Source organism: Aegilops tauschii, chromosome 5 (genome assembly GCF_002575655.3).
Source record: "Aegilops tauschii subsp. strangulata cultivar AL8/78 chromosome 5, Aet v6.0, whole genome shotgun sequence".
Taxonomy (NCBI): Eukaryota; Viridiplantae; Streptophyta; class Magnoliopsida; order Poales; family Poaceae; genus Aegilops; species Aegilops tauschii.
Window position 1 is genome coordinate 425,910,108 of NC_053039.3, and position 12,678 is coordinate 425,922,785.

The window sequence follows — 12,678 nt, forward strand, 5'->3', positions numbered from 1 at the left end:
ATTGGACGGCGTCTTGCTGCTGCTCCACTCCTTCTCCTCTCCTCTCCTTCTCCTCTCCTTCTGCTCTTCAATGCGTCGGGGCCGGCGGCGACCATGGAGCAGGGGCGGTAGAGAGCAAGGGGCACTCGGGCGCAAGAGCGGCGCTCGATCGGGACCATGGGAAAGGGGGGGGCTCACTTCGAGGCGGGCGGCGATGGCAGGAGTCCGGCGATGAGGACGACGGGCTTGGGGCGGCACGCGGTGACGGGGACGGCGGTCTCGGGACGGCAGGCGGCGACAGGGACGTGGAGGGGTGGGCTCGGGGAGGCACGCGGCGACGGGGACGACGAGGACGGCGGGCTCAGGGATGCCGGCGACGAGGACGGCGCGGGCTCGGGGAGGCGACGGCGTTGGCGGCGGCGTAGACGGCGAGGTGGAGCAGCCTGACGGCGGGGGGGGGGGAGGCAACTAGCGATGAAAACTGAAAATTTTCACAAGTGTTTGTTATATAGTCCAAGCATTAGTCTCGGTTCGTGGCACCAACCGGGACTAATGCCCCCTTTAGTCCCGGTTGGTGGCACCAACCGGGACTAAAGGGGGGGCATTGGTCCCGGTTGGTGCGACGAACCGGGACCAAAGGGGGGGCATTGGTCCCGGTTCGTGCCACCAACCGGGACTAATGGCCTTGCACAGCGGCGTGGTGGTGGGAGTTTAGTCCCACCTCGCTAGCTGAGAGAGAGCCGCACCTGTTTATAAGGTGCGGTGCGCCTGAGCTGTCGAGCTCCTCTCTAAAGCAGGCTTACGGGCCTAACCTCTCTGTACATGCCTGTGGGCCTACTGGGCCTTCTGCGGGCCTGAATCCTGGCCCATGGATGGGTTTCTAGTCATATTCAGGCCGTGGTGGCCCAGTAGGTGGCATAATTTTTATTTTTTTGCCTTTTTTTGTTTTATTTTTTGCTTTATTTATTTTGTTTTGTTTCTACTTACAACAAAAAACTTATTTATTTTAGTTTATTTTGTTTCCAATTAATTATTTATTTTACTTTGTGATAATTATTTTTGCTATTAAAGTTTCTAACAAAAAAAGTTCTTTATGAAAATTATTTTTGCTTTCAATGATTTTGAACAGAAAATACTTCGATAATTTTAGTTGCATCAATTTTATATAATTTTAGTTTCAATAATACTAGAGGTTGCTTATAATGTTTTGAACAGAAAATACTTTGATAATTTTAGTTTCATAAATTTTATTTATGTTATTAAAGTTTATTTTATTTTGTTTCTACTTATATATTTTATTAAAGTTTATATTATTTTGTTTCTAATTACTTATTTATTTTATTTGTTATTTTTCATGCACCATTTTTCATGCATTTACTGATTATTTTGAGCTATAAGACCCTAAAATTGAAAAGCATTTCAAATGAACTCTGAAAAGGTTGAAAGTTGGCATGGTATCATCATTTCATCCACATAGCATGTGCAAGAAATTTGAGAGGGTTACGGCAAAAACTGGATGCACTTCGTGTACAAAACGGACAATCTCTTTCGAAGTATCAGGATTTCATACGGAAACTCGTCTCTTACAAAGGGATTTCATTTTTTGAAACTTATTTGAACTCCGAACTTTTTGTGTGTTCAAAATGCACCATTCAAAGCCACATCATCAATTTTCAACCCTTTCTGACTTCATTTGTTATTTTTCATGCATTTACTAATTATTTTGAGCTATAAGACCCTAAAATTGAAAAGCATTTCAAATGAACTCTGAAAAGGTTGAAGGTTGGCATGGTATCATCATTTCATCCACATAGCATGTGCAAGAAAGTTGAGAGGGTTACGGCAAAAACTAGATGCACTTCTTGTATGAAACGGACAATGGTATCATACTCGTCTATTACAAAGTTGGCATGGTATCATCATAATAGTTGCGTGAGAAATTCTTCACTTTTTCTTCGCTTGTGTCATTTGCTTATTGCGCCGTAACCATGGATAATCTTCATCGTTTATCAGGATGCTTGGGTCAGCCTTGACTTTGAAGGGAGGAATTTCATGAAACTTTTCATAATCTTCAGACATGTCTGTCTTGCCCTCCACTACCACAATGTCCCTTTTTCCTGAAAGAACTATGTGGCGCTTTGGCTCATCGTATGATGTATTCGCTTCCTTATCTTTTCTTTTTCTCGGTCTGGTAGACATGTCCTTCACATAGATAACGTGTGCCACATCATTGGCTAGGACGAACGGTTCGTCAGTGTACCCAAGATTGTTCAGATCCACTGTTGTCATTCTGTACTGTGGGTCTACCTGTACCCCGCCTCCTGATGGATTGACCCATTTGCACTTAAACAAAGGGACCTTAAAATCATGTCCGTAGTCAAGTTCCCATATGTCCATTATGTAACCATAATATGTGTCCTTTCCCCTCTCGGTTGCTGCATCAAAGCGGACACCGCTGTTTTGGTTGGTGCTCTTTTGATCTTGGGCGATCGTGTAAAATGTATTCCCATTATCTCGTATCCTTTGTAAGTCAATACAGTCAAAGATGGTCCCCTGGACAACGAGTACAACTCATCGCAAACAGTGGTGTCACCTCTGAGACGTGTTTCCAACCAACTGCTGAAAGTCCTGATGTGTTCACATGTAATCCAGTCGTCACACTGCTCCAGGTGTTTGGAGCGCAGACTGTTCTTGTGTTCATCGACATACGGGGTCACCAAGGTAGAGTTCTGTAGAACTGTGTAGTGTGCTTGAGACCAAGAATATCCGTCCCTGCATATTATTGAGTCCCCTCCAAGCGTGCCTTTTCCAGTCAGTCTCCCCTCATACCGCGATTTAGGGAGACCTATCTTCTTAAGGCCAGGAGTGAAGTCAACACAAAACCCAATGACATCCTCTGTCTGATGGCCCATGGAGATGCTTCCTTTTGGCCTAGCGCGGTTACGGACATATTTCTTTAGGACTCCCATGAACCTCTCAAAGGGGAACATATTGTGTAGAAATACGGGCCCCAGAATGACAATCTCGTCGACTAGATGAACTAGGACGTGCGTCATGATATTAAAGAAGGATGGTGGGAACACCAGCTCGAAACTGGCAAGACACTGCGCCACATCACTCCTTAGCCTTGGTATGATTTCTGGATCGATCACCTTCTGAGAGATTGCATTAAGGAATGCACATAGCTTCACAATGGCTAATCGGACGTTTTCCGGTAGAAGCCCCCTCAATGCAACCGGAAGCAGTTGCGTCTTAATCACGTGGCAGTCATGAGACTTTAGGTTCTGGAACTTTTTATCTGGCATATTTATTATTCCCTTTATATTCGACGAGAAGCCAGTCGGGACCTTCATACTGAGCAGGCATTCAAAGAAGATTTCTTTCTCTTCTTTCGTAAGAGCGTAGCTGGCAGGACCTTCATACTGCTTCGGAGGCATGCCGTCTTTTTCGTGCAAACGTTGCAGGTCTGACCGTGCCTCAAGTGTATCTTTTGTCTTCCCATACACGCCCAAGAAGCCTAGCAGGTTCACGCAAAGGTTCTTCGTCACGTGCATAACGTCGATTGAAGAGCGGACCTCTAGCTCTTTCCAGTAGGGTAGGTCCCAAAATATAGATTTCTTCTTCCACATGGGTGCGTGTCCCTCAGCGTCATTCGGAACAGCTAGTCCGCCGGGACCCTCTCCAAAGATTACGTGTAAATCATTGACCATAGCAAGTACGTGATCACCGGTACGCATGGCGGGCCTCTTCCGGTGATCTGCCTCGCCTTTGAAATGCTTGCCTTTCTTTCTACATTGATGGTTGGTCGGAAGAAATCAACGATGGCCCAGGTACACATTCTTCCTGCATTTGTCCACGTATATACTTTCGGTGTCATCTAAACAGTGCGTGCATGCGTGGTATCCCTTGTTTGTCTGTCCTGAAAGGTTACTGAGAGCGGGCCAATCGTTGATGGTTACAAACAGCAACGCGTGCAGGTTAAATTCCTCCTGTTTTTGCTCATCCCACGTACGTACACCGTTTCCATTCCACAGCTGTAACAGTTCTTCAACTAATGGCCTTAGGTACACATCAATGTCGTTGCCGGGTTGCTTAGGGCCTTGGATGAGAACTGGCATCATAATGAACTTCCGCTTCATGCACATCCAAGGAGGAAGGTTATACATACATAGAGTCACGGGCCAGGTGCTGTGATTGCTGCTCTGCTCCCCAAAAGGATTAATGCCATCCGCGCTTAAACCAAACCATACATTCCTTGGGTCAGTTGCAAACTCAGCCCAGTACTTTCTCTCGATTTTTCTCCACTGCGACCCGTCAGCGGGTGCTCTCAACTTCCCGTCTTTCTTACGGTCCTCACTGTGCCATCGCATCAACTTGGCATGCTCTTCGTTTCTGAACAGACATTTCAACCATGGTATTATAGGAGCATACCACATCACCTTCGCAGGAACCCTCTTCCTGGGGGGCTCGCCGTCAACATCACCAGGGTCATCTCGTCTGATCTTATACCGCAATGCACCGCATACCGGGCATGCGTTCAGATCCTTGTACGCACCGCGGTAGAGGATGCAGTCATTAGGGCATGCATGTATCTTCTGCACCTCCAATCCTAGAGGGCATACGACCTTCTTTGCTGCGTATGTACTGTCGGGCAATTCGTTATCCTTTGGAAGCTTCTTCAATATTTTCAATAGCTTCTCAAATCCTTTGTCAGGCACAGCATTCTCTGCCTTCCACTGCAGCAATTCCAGTACGGTACCGAGCTTTGTGTTGCCTTCTTCGCAATTGGGGTACAACCCTTTTTGTGATCCTCTAACATGCGATCGAACTTCAGCTTCTCCTTTTGACTTTCGCATTGTGTCCTTGCATCGACAATGACCCGGCGGAGATCATCATGATCGGGCACTGGTTCCTCTTGATCTTCAGCAGCTTCCCCCCTTGCAGCATCATTGGGCACATCGTCTGGTTCCTCTTGATCTTCAGCAGCTTCCCCCGTTGCAGCATCACCGTATTCAGGGGGCACATAGTTGTCATCGTCCTCTTCTTCTTCGCCGTCTTCCATCATAACCCCTATTTCTCCGTGCCTCGTCCAAACATTATAGTGTGGCATGAAACCCTTGTAAAGCAGGTGGGTGTGAAGGATTTTCCGGTCAGAGTAAGACTTCGTATTCCCACATATAGGGCATGGACAACACATAAAACCATTCTGCTTGTTTGCCTCAGCCACTTCGAGAAAATCATGCACGCCCTTAATGTACTCGGAGGTGTGTCTGTCACCGTACATCGATTGCCGGTTCATCTGCGTGCATTATATATAATTAAGTGTGTCAAAAACCATTACAGAACATCATGAATAGATAATTAAGTGACGAAATTAATAGAAGTTCATCATCACATTAAAACCAAAGTACATACATAGTTCTCATCTAACAACATATATATAGTTGTCCAGAGCATTTAATTAATTAAACCATACATTGAAACTATGTAAAACATTTCAGTGCGAAAACAAATGCGGTCATAATCGCAACCAAGGTAACAATTGATCCAACGGCATAATGATACCAAGCCTCGGTATGAATGGCATATTTTCTAATCTTTCTAATCTTCAAGCGCATTGCATCCATCTTGATCTTGTGATCATCGACGACATCCGCAACATGCAACTCCAATATCATCTTCTCCTCCTCAATTTTTATTTATTTTTTCCTTCAAGTAATTGTTTTCTTCTTCAACTAAATTTAACCTCTCGACAATAGGGTCGGTTGGAATTTCCGGTTCAACCACCTCCTAGATAAATAAAATCTATGTCACGTTGGTCGGTAATTTGTCATAAACAATAAATGAACCAAATAGTTATAAAAAGATAATATATACCACATCCGAATCATAGACAGGACGAGGGCCGACGGGGGCGGATACCAAAATCATCGCACTATGTAATAAGAAGGAATAATAAAAGTAACAAAATTAGACAAGTATCTATCTAAAGTAAGAATTTTTTCTTTCAGAAAGAAGATAAGAACAAGAGGATCACCACGGTGGTGCTGACGACGAGATCGGCGCGGGCGATCGACGGCGGTGAAGACGGGGACGGGACGTGATGGACCGCTAAACCTAGAGAAATCTCGGGGAAAATGGAGCTCGGAGGTCGAGTTTCGAGAGGAGAAATATTAACTAGTGTGGCTCAGACATTTCATCGAACACCTCATGTGCATAGGAGGTGAGCTAGAGCACCCAAATGCCCTCTCCTCGCCGGCCAGAAAAAACAGAGCACTGTGGAGTGCTCTGCTGTGGCGATGGGGTATATATAGGCAACTCATTGGTCCCGGTTCGTGGCACCAACCGGGACTAAAGGGGGGGGCATTGGTCCCGGTTGGTGCCACGAACCGGGACCAATGCCCCCCTTTAGTCCCGGTTGGTGGCACCAACCGGGACCAAAGGCCTTGTGCTGCCCCGCGTCAAAAGTTTAGTCCCACCACGCTAGTTGAGAGAGCTCGAGAGTGGTTTATAAGCGCTGCTGCGCCCACCCTCTCGAGCTCCTCTCAACTGCAGACTTTCGGGCCTAACCGTTCTCTTTGCCTGTGGGGCCTACTGGGCCTTCTGCGGGCCTGAATCCTGGCCCATGGATGGGTTTCAAGTCGTATTCAGGCCGTGGTGGCCCAGTAGGTGGCATAATTTTTTTCCCTGTTTTTTGTTTTCTCTTTTGCTTTATTTATTTTGTTTTGTTTCTACTTACAACAAAAACTTATTTATTTTATTCCATTTTGTTTCTAATTACTTATGTATTTTACTTTATTTATTTTATTTTTATTTATTTACTGCTGCTATTTTTATTTATTTTACTGCTGCTATTTTTATTTATTTTATTAAGGTTTATTTATTTTATTTACTATAGTTTATTTTATTTTATTTTATTAAGGTTTATTTATTTTTATTTATTTTATTAAGGTTTATTTATTTTATTTACTATAAAAAAATGAACATAGATGCGCCTATAGAGAAAATTCAACCTAAATTCATAATAAATTTCTATGAAATTCAAAGAAATTTACTGTGAATTTAGGTCAAATTCCCTGTATAAGGGCATCTATTTTCACTTTGAGAGGAGCTCAACAAGGCGGAGAGGGACGGGCTTATAAACCGGTGTGAGCGCCCTTCGGTTGGCGAGGTGGGACTAAACTCTGACCGCTACTAGGACCAACCCTTTAGTCCCGGTTTGTGGTATGAACCGGGACTAAAGGGTGAGCCTCTGGTCCCGGTTCAAGCCACCAACCGGGACCAATGGTGGTGGGCCAGGAGCGAGGCCCATTGGTCCTGGTTTGTCCCACCAACCGGGACCAAAGGGGCCGGACGAACCGGGGCCAGGGCGCCCACGAGGCCCGGCAGGCCCCTGGCCGCACGAACCGGGACCAATGCTCACATTAGTCCCGGTTCGTGACTGAACCGGGACTAATGTGAATATTGCCCTGTGACCAAAGGCCAGTTTTCTACTAGTGAGAGAATCCCAGAGGATTGTGTGCCTCATTTGATGTATCAGAATGGCAGCCTTCGTGTTTTGAACATATATCCAGGTCATCCTACGAATCTCAACTGTCCATACCGGATTTCTAAAAGAAGTGGAGACATGCTAATCAGAGAATGGAAAAAATGTATGGACAGTCGTAAGGAGGTTCTTGGAAGCAAAAAAAAGCGCCGCGCAACAATTGGAGACAGGATGATCTCCATTCTCCATAATGGAGAGTCAGGGTCTATATTGTTTTATGCTATTTTACCTTAAATAGGGTATTTAGGTCCTGCATAATACTGATGATCATGTGCTAAGAACAATTAAGTAGGGTTGGTTCGATGACTATCAGGATGATGATCACATGACTTGTTATTAATAACGAGTAGAAGTTGTATGATGATGATTAGTAGGACTTGTTATTATGATGATGCATGATGTGAGTATGAAGAGTTATTATATATCTGTGGGTGAAATGAACATGGATTGGATTGAAGTGAAGCCAACATGCATGTGGTGCATGTTGAAAGTAGTACAATCCAAACTTGATCAAGTTAGGATTAGTATTACTTTCGACATGCACCACATGTTGCCTCACTTCAATCTAAGTCATGTTTAGAAATAGCAGTATAACAGTAGCACAGAGATAAGAGATGACACATCTCTCTATTAGCTACCTATAACAACCTAAATTAACCCCCAAACCCCCTAAACCACTTCCTTTCAAAAAAAAAACCAGCCCCTGAAATGCTGACGCGTGGAAGCTTATTGGTCCCGGTTGGTGCTACCAACCGGGACCAAAGGCCCTCCCGCCTGGGCTCGCCGGAGCGGCCACGTGAAGGCCCATCTGTCCTGGCTGGTATAAGAACCGGGACTAAAGGCTGGGCATTAGTAACGACCCTTTAGTCCCAGTTCCACAACCGGGACAGATGGACCTTATGAACCGGAACCGGGACAAATGGTTCTTTTTCTACTAGTGATATATGCTGGGGTTATTCCTTGGTCCCTCGATCGAATGCAGCATCTCACATCGCTGAGAGAAATTTGGCAGGAAATTAAAGAAAGAGTCAGGGTATCGACAGTGCAAGCGAGTCTATGTAAACTTATCCTGTATATTGTGTTCTGTGGTGGGGACTGCATACCGAGAACTAAAATCCTTGATAAAGCTTTCAAAAACTCGAGTTCTGGACCAATAAAGGATTAGTATAACCTGTTACATAGACACAACCTGTATACTCGAGTTCTGGACCAATAATGGATTAGTATAACCTGTCGTAAATTTAAATTCCAAATTTGAACGAAAGCGCAAAAACAAGATCAACAATTTCTTTCTGCATTACTTAGATTTTCCTCTGGCAACCCATTATATTTGGTGCAACGGATTTCTGACTTTGAGAATGACGTTTTGGCCCCTGGAAGCGCGCGCTCCGGTGTGAATAGTAAACAAAAAATATATAGTAAATATTTTCAAAAAATCTATTTATTTGTAGATGTTCGTGTTAGTGTCACAAACATCCATGAAAGTTTTCATGCGAAACGGAGAAGCGGTGTTTCACCGGTGAAAAAAACAAATTTAGGTGACATTTTGGGGTAACATTTGGTGTTTATTTTGTTTTGTTTTGCACATGCCAAAATGTTAATCTTTTTGCCTACAAATTTGTATGTAGCATTTGGATGTGACAAAAAACATATAGAATTTTTTTTCCATTTCAAAATATATTTTCACGCGCAAGAGCATGCGCTTCCAGAATACCAACGGATTTCCGACTTCCCTGTGTCTTTTGCTCGTTCATACGTATAATCTTTGTGTATATATAATGATAAAATTCATGTAAACTTTTAGAATGATTTATTTGGGTTTATGGAGTACGTGCTCACTCGAGTTCTAGACCAATAATGGACGCACCATTCACCTTTACGGTATTAGAGTACAGTACTATTCACACTTTACTGTCTACTGATAAAAGGTGAAGTACAAATGAGTCCTTCCCCAAAAAAGTAGAAACCGGAAAGTTTCTCGATTAGTGAATGAACACATTAGGGAAAAATTGCCCTCCATGCCTACTCTGTTTCTTCCCATATCTGGAAGAACAGAATTATCTATATTAGTAACACTAATTTACACGAATATTGAAGCAAACACTAGCTCCATAGAATAATAGCACTAGTTTACAGTTTACACTGCTCTAGTCCAGCAAGTAGCTCCATATCCATACGGCGTCTCCAGGGCGCTCTACTCGCCGCCGTCCTCCCGCAAATCTCCGTCGGCGACGGCCCCGCGAGCACGCCCTGCGCCAAGCTCGCGTAGTATAACGCGTCGATGCCGCCAAAGCAGAGTTCGTCCAGCAAGTCGCTGGACATGGAATATGATCAGCGCGCTCGGCGTCGGATAGCTATGGGCGTCCTCGTCTTAGTCGGCCATCTCCGTCGGAGACACAAGCGGTTGCTTGCGCTGGACCGTCACGACGGCATCCTTGATCACATGTGCGCTGCCGAAGCCGAACGACCCGGCCGCGAGAACGGGCAGCATCCAACCGGCGGAGTCGGCAAAGCTGAGGCAGGCGTGTCGCGGCCGGAGAGCGCGAGCGCGCGCGCCGCCGTCTCAGCGGTGGCGAAGGTGCCGTGCCAGCTGGACCCCTTCGTCCCGTGCACGCGCAGCTTGCAGACCCACCCCCCGGCCAGGCCACGGCGCCGCACGCTACGGTACACCGGGTGGCGCGTCTCCTTGAACATGGTGCGCCCCGCCGGTCGCTTCGGCGGATCCGACCACAACGTTTGGTGCGGCCCTTGCTCCTGGTCGTCGGACGGGGACGCGGCGTCCATGGATCGATCGAAGCTAGTCGAGGAGCTCATGAAGTGTGACTTGCTGCGTTGAGAGAGACGGTGGCAGGATGGGGCCGGGATGTATATACAGGTAAGCACGGGTGACGGGGTGTACTTGTTCGCGGCGGCGCTCGGGTGGAGAGCGCCGGCATAACATGAGCGCGGAAGGAGATAAGAGCCGCTGGGCGGAGGTGGTGGGTCACGTGTTCAGTACGTTCTTTGGGCAGTATATACGCTACGTTAGAGTATCTCCAGTATACCATTTATATCACGCCGAACCGTAAAATAACCGTGAGTTTTCAGCTTTGCATAAGAAAAGTGGCCCGAACAAATACCGTGTCGGACTGCGCCCTTTAAATTTTTTTGCGGGGTGTGGCAAATTCTCCCCCTTAACCTTTAGAAACATGGGGCGGCACTGATAGAAAACAGGACTTTGGTTGAGGCCAGCGGTTCGCTCATGAACCGGGATCAAAGGGTGCATCAGTCCCGGTTCATGAGGCTAGGGCGCCGGCCGGGCCTCGGGGGCCATTGGTCCCGGTTCATCCGAACCGTTTGGTCCCAGTTCCAGACACGAACCGGGACAAATGGGCCTCGCTCCTGGCCCAGCACCTTTAGTCCCGGTTGGTGGCTGGAACCGGGACCAACCGGGACCAAATGTTGTCCTTCAGTCCCGGTTCTCGCCACCAACCGGGACTAAAGAGAAACCTATATATACCACCGACGCTGCCCGCGAACAGCGCCACTGCTCTGTTTTTTTGGCCGGCCGTGAGAGAGGTGTGTGGTGCTCTAGCTCTCCTCCTATGCACATGAGGTGTTCGATGAAATGCCCGAGCCACACTTAAGCTTTCTCCTCTTCAAGCTCCTTGTCCAACCTACATTTTCCTCAAGATTTGTCTAGGTTTGGAGGTCCGTCCTGTCCGTCCTCGTCCTCGCCGCCGTCGATCGCCCGTGCAGATCTCGTCGCCGGCACCATCGTGGTGAGCCTCTTGTTCTTAACTTCTTTCTGAAAGAAGAAAAATTCTTACTTGTATGATTTAGATAGATACTTGTATAATTTTCTTACTTTTATTATTGTTTGTTATTATATAGTGCAATGGTTTTGGTATCCGCCCCCGACGGCCCTCGTCCTGTCTATGATTCAGATGTTGTATATTATCTTTTATAACTATTTGTTTCATTTATTGTTTATGACAATTATGCCGACCAACGTGACATAGATGTTTTTATCTAGGAGGTATGTGAACCGGAAATTTCAACCGACCCTCTTGTCGAGAGGTTAAATTTAGTTGAAAAAGAAAACAATTACTTGAAGAAAAAATTGAAAAGGATTGAGGAAGAGAAGATGGCATTGGAGTTGCATGTTGCGGATGTCATGGATGATCACAAGATCAACATGGATGCAATGCGCTTGAAGATTGGATAGATTGGAAAATATGCCATTCATAAGGAAGCGAATACATCATACGATGAGCCAAAGCGCCACATAGTTCTTTCAGGGAAAAGAGACATCGTGGGAGTGGATGGCACGACAGACATGTCTGACGATTATGAAAAGTTTCATAAAATTCCTCCCTTCAAAGTCAAGGCTGGCCCAAGCACCCTGTTAAACGATGAAGATTATCCATGGTTACGGCGCAATGAGCAAGGGACACACGTGAAGAAAAAGTGAAGACATTCGCTCCACAACTATTTTGATGATGCCTTTGATCTAGAATATCACTGCAGTTACACGTCAAGAAATGAAATGGCTTTTGTAACAGATGAGTTCTCGTCCGAAACCCTGATATTTTGAAAGAGATTGTCCATTTTGTACACGAAGTGCATCCAGTTTTTGCCATAACCCTCTTAACTTTTTAACACATCCTATGTGGGTGAAATGATGATACCATGCCAACTTTCGACCTTTTCAGAGTTCATTTGTAGTGCTTTTCAATTTCAGGGTTATTTAGATCAAAAAATTAGTAAATGCATGAAAAATACCAAATGAAGTCAGAAAGGGTTGAAAATTTATGATGTGGCTTTGAATGGTGCATTTTGAACACAAAAAGTCTGGAGTTCAAATAAGTTCAACAAAATGAAATCCCTTTGTAACAGATGAATTTTCGTCCGAAACCCTGATACTTCGAAAGAGTTGTCCATTTTGTACACGAAGTGCATCCAGTTTTTGTCGTTACCCTCTTAACTTTTCAGCACATGCTATGTGGGTGAATTGATGATACCATGCCAACTTTAAACCTTTTCAGAGTTCATTTGTAGTGCTTTTCAATTTCAGAGTCATTTAGCTCAAAAAAATCAGTAAATGCATGAATAGTACCAAATGAATCACTCAAAAATCTATTTTCAAGTAAAGTATTCACAAACTAGTGTTT

The 12,678-nt window shown here is 45.3% G+C and overlaps 1 pseudogene; it reads right to left on the minus strand.

The window, feature by feature from the left end:
- Nucleotides 1-9,546: 9,546 nt before the first annotated feature.
- Nucleotides 9,547-10,492, minus strand: LOC109753237 (dehydration-responsive element-binding protein 1B-like; annotated as a pseudogene).
- Between the last annotated feature and the right edge of the window lie 2,186 nt (nt 10,493-12,678).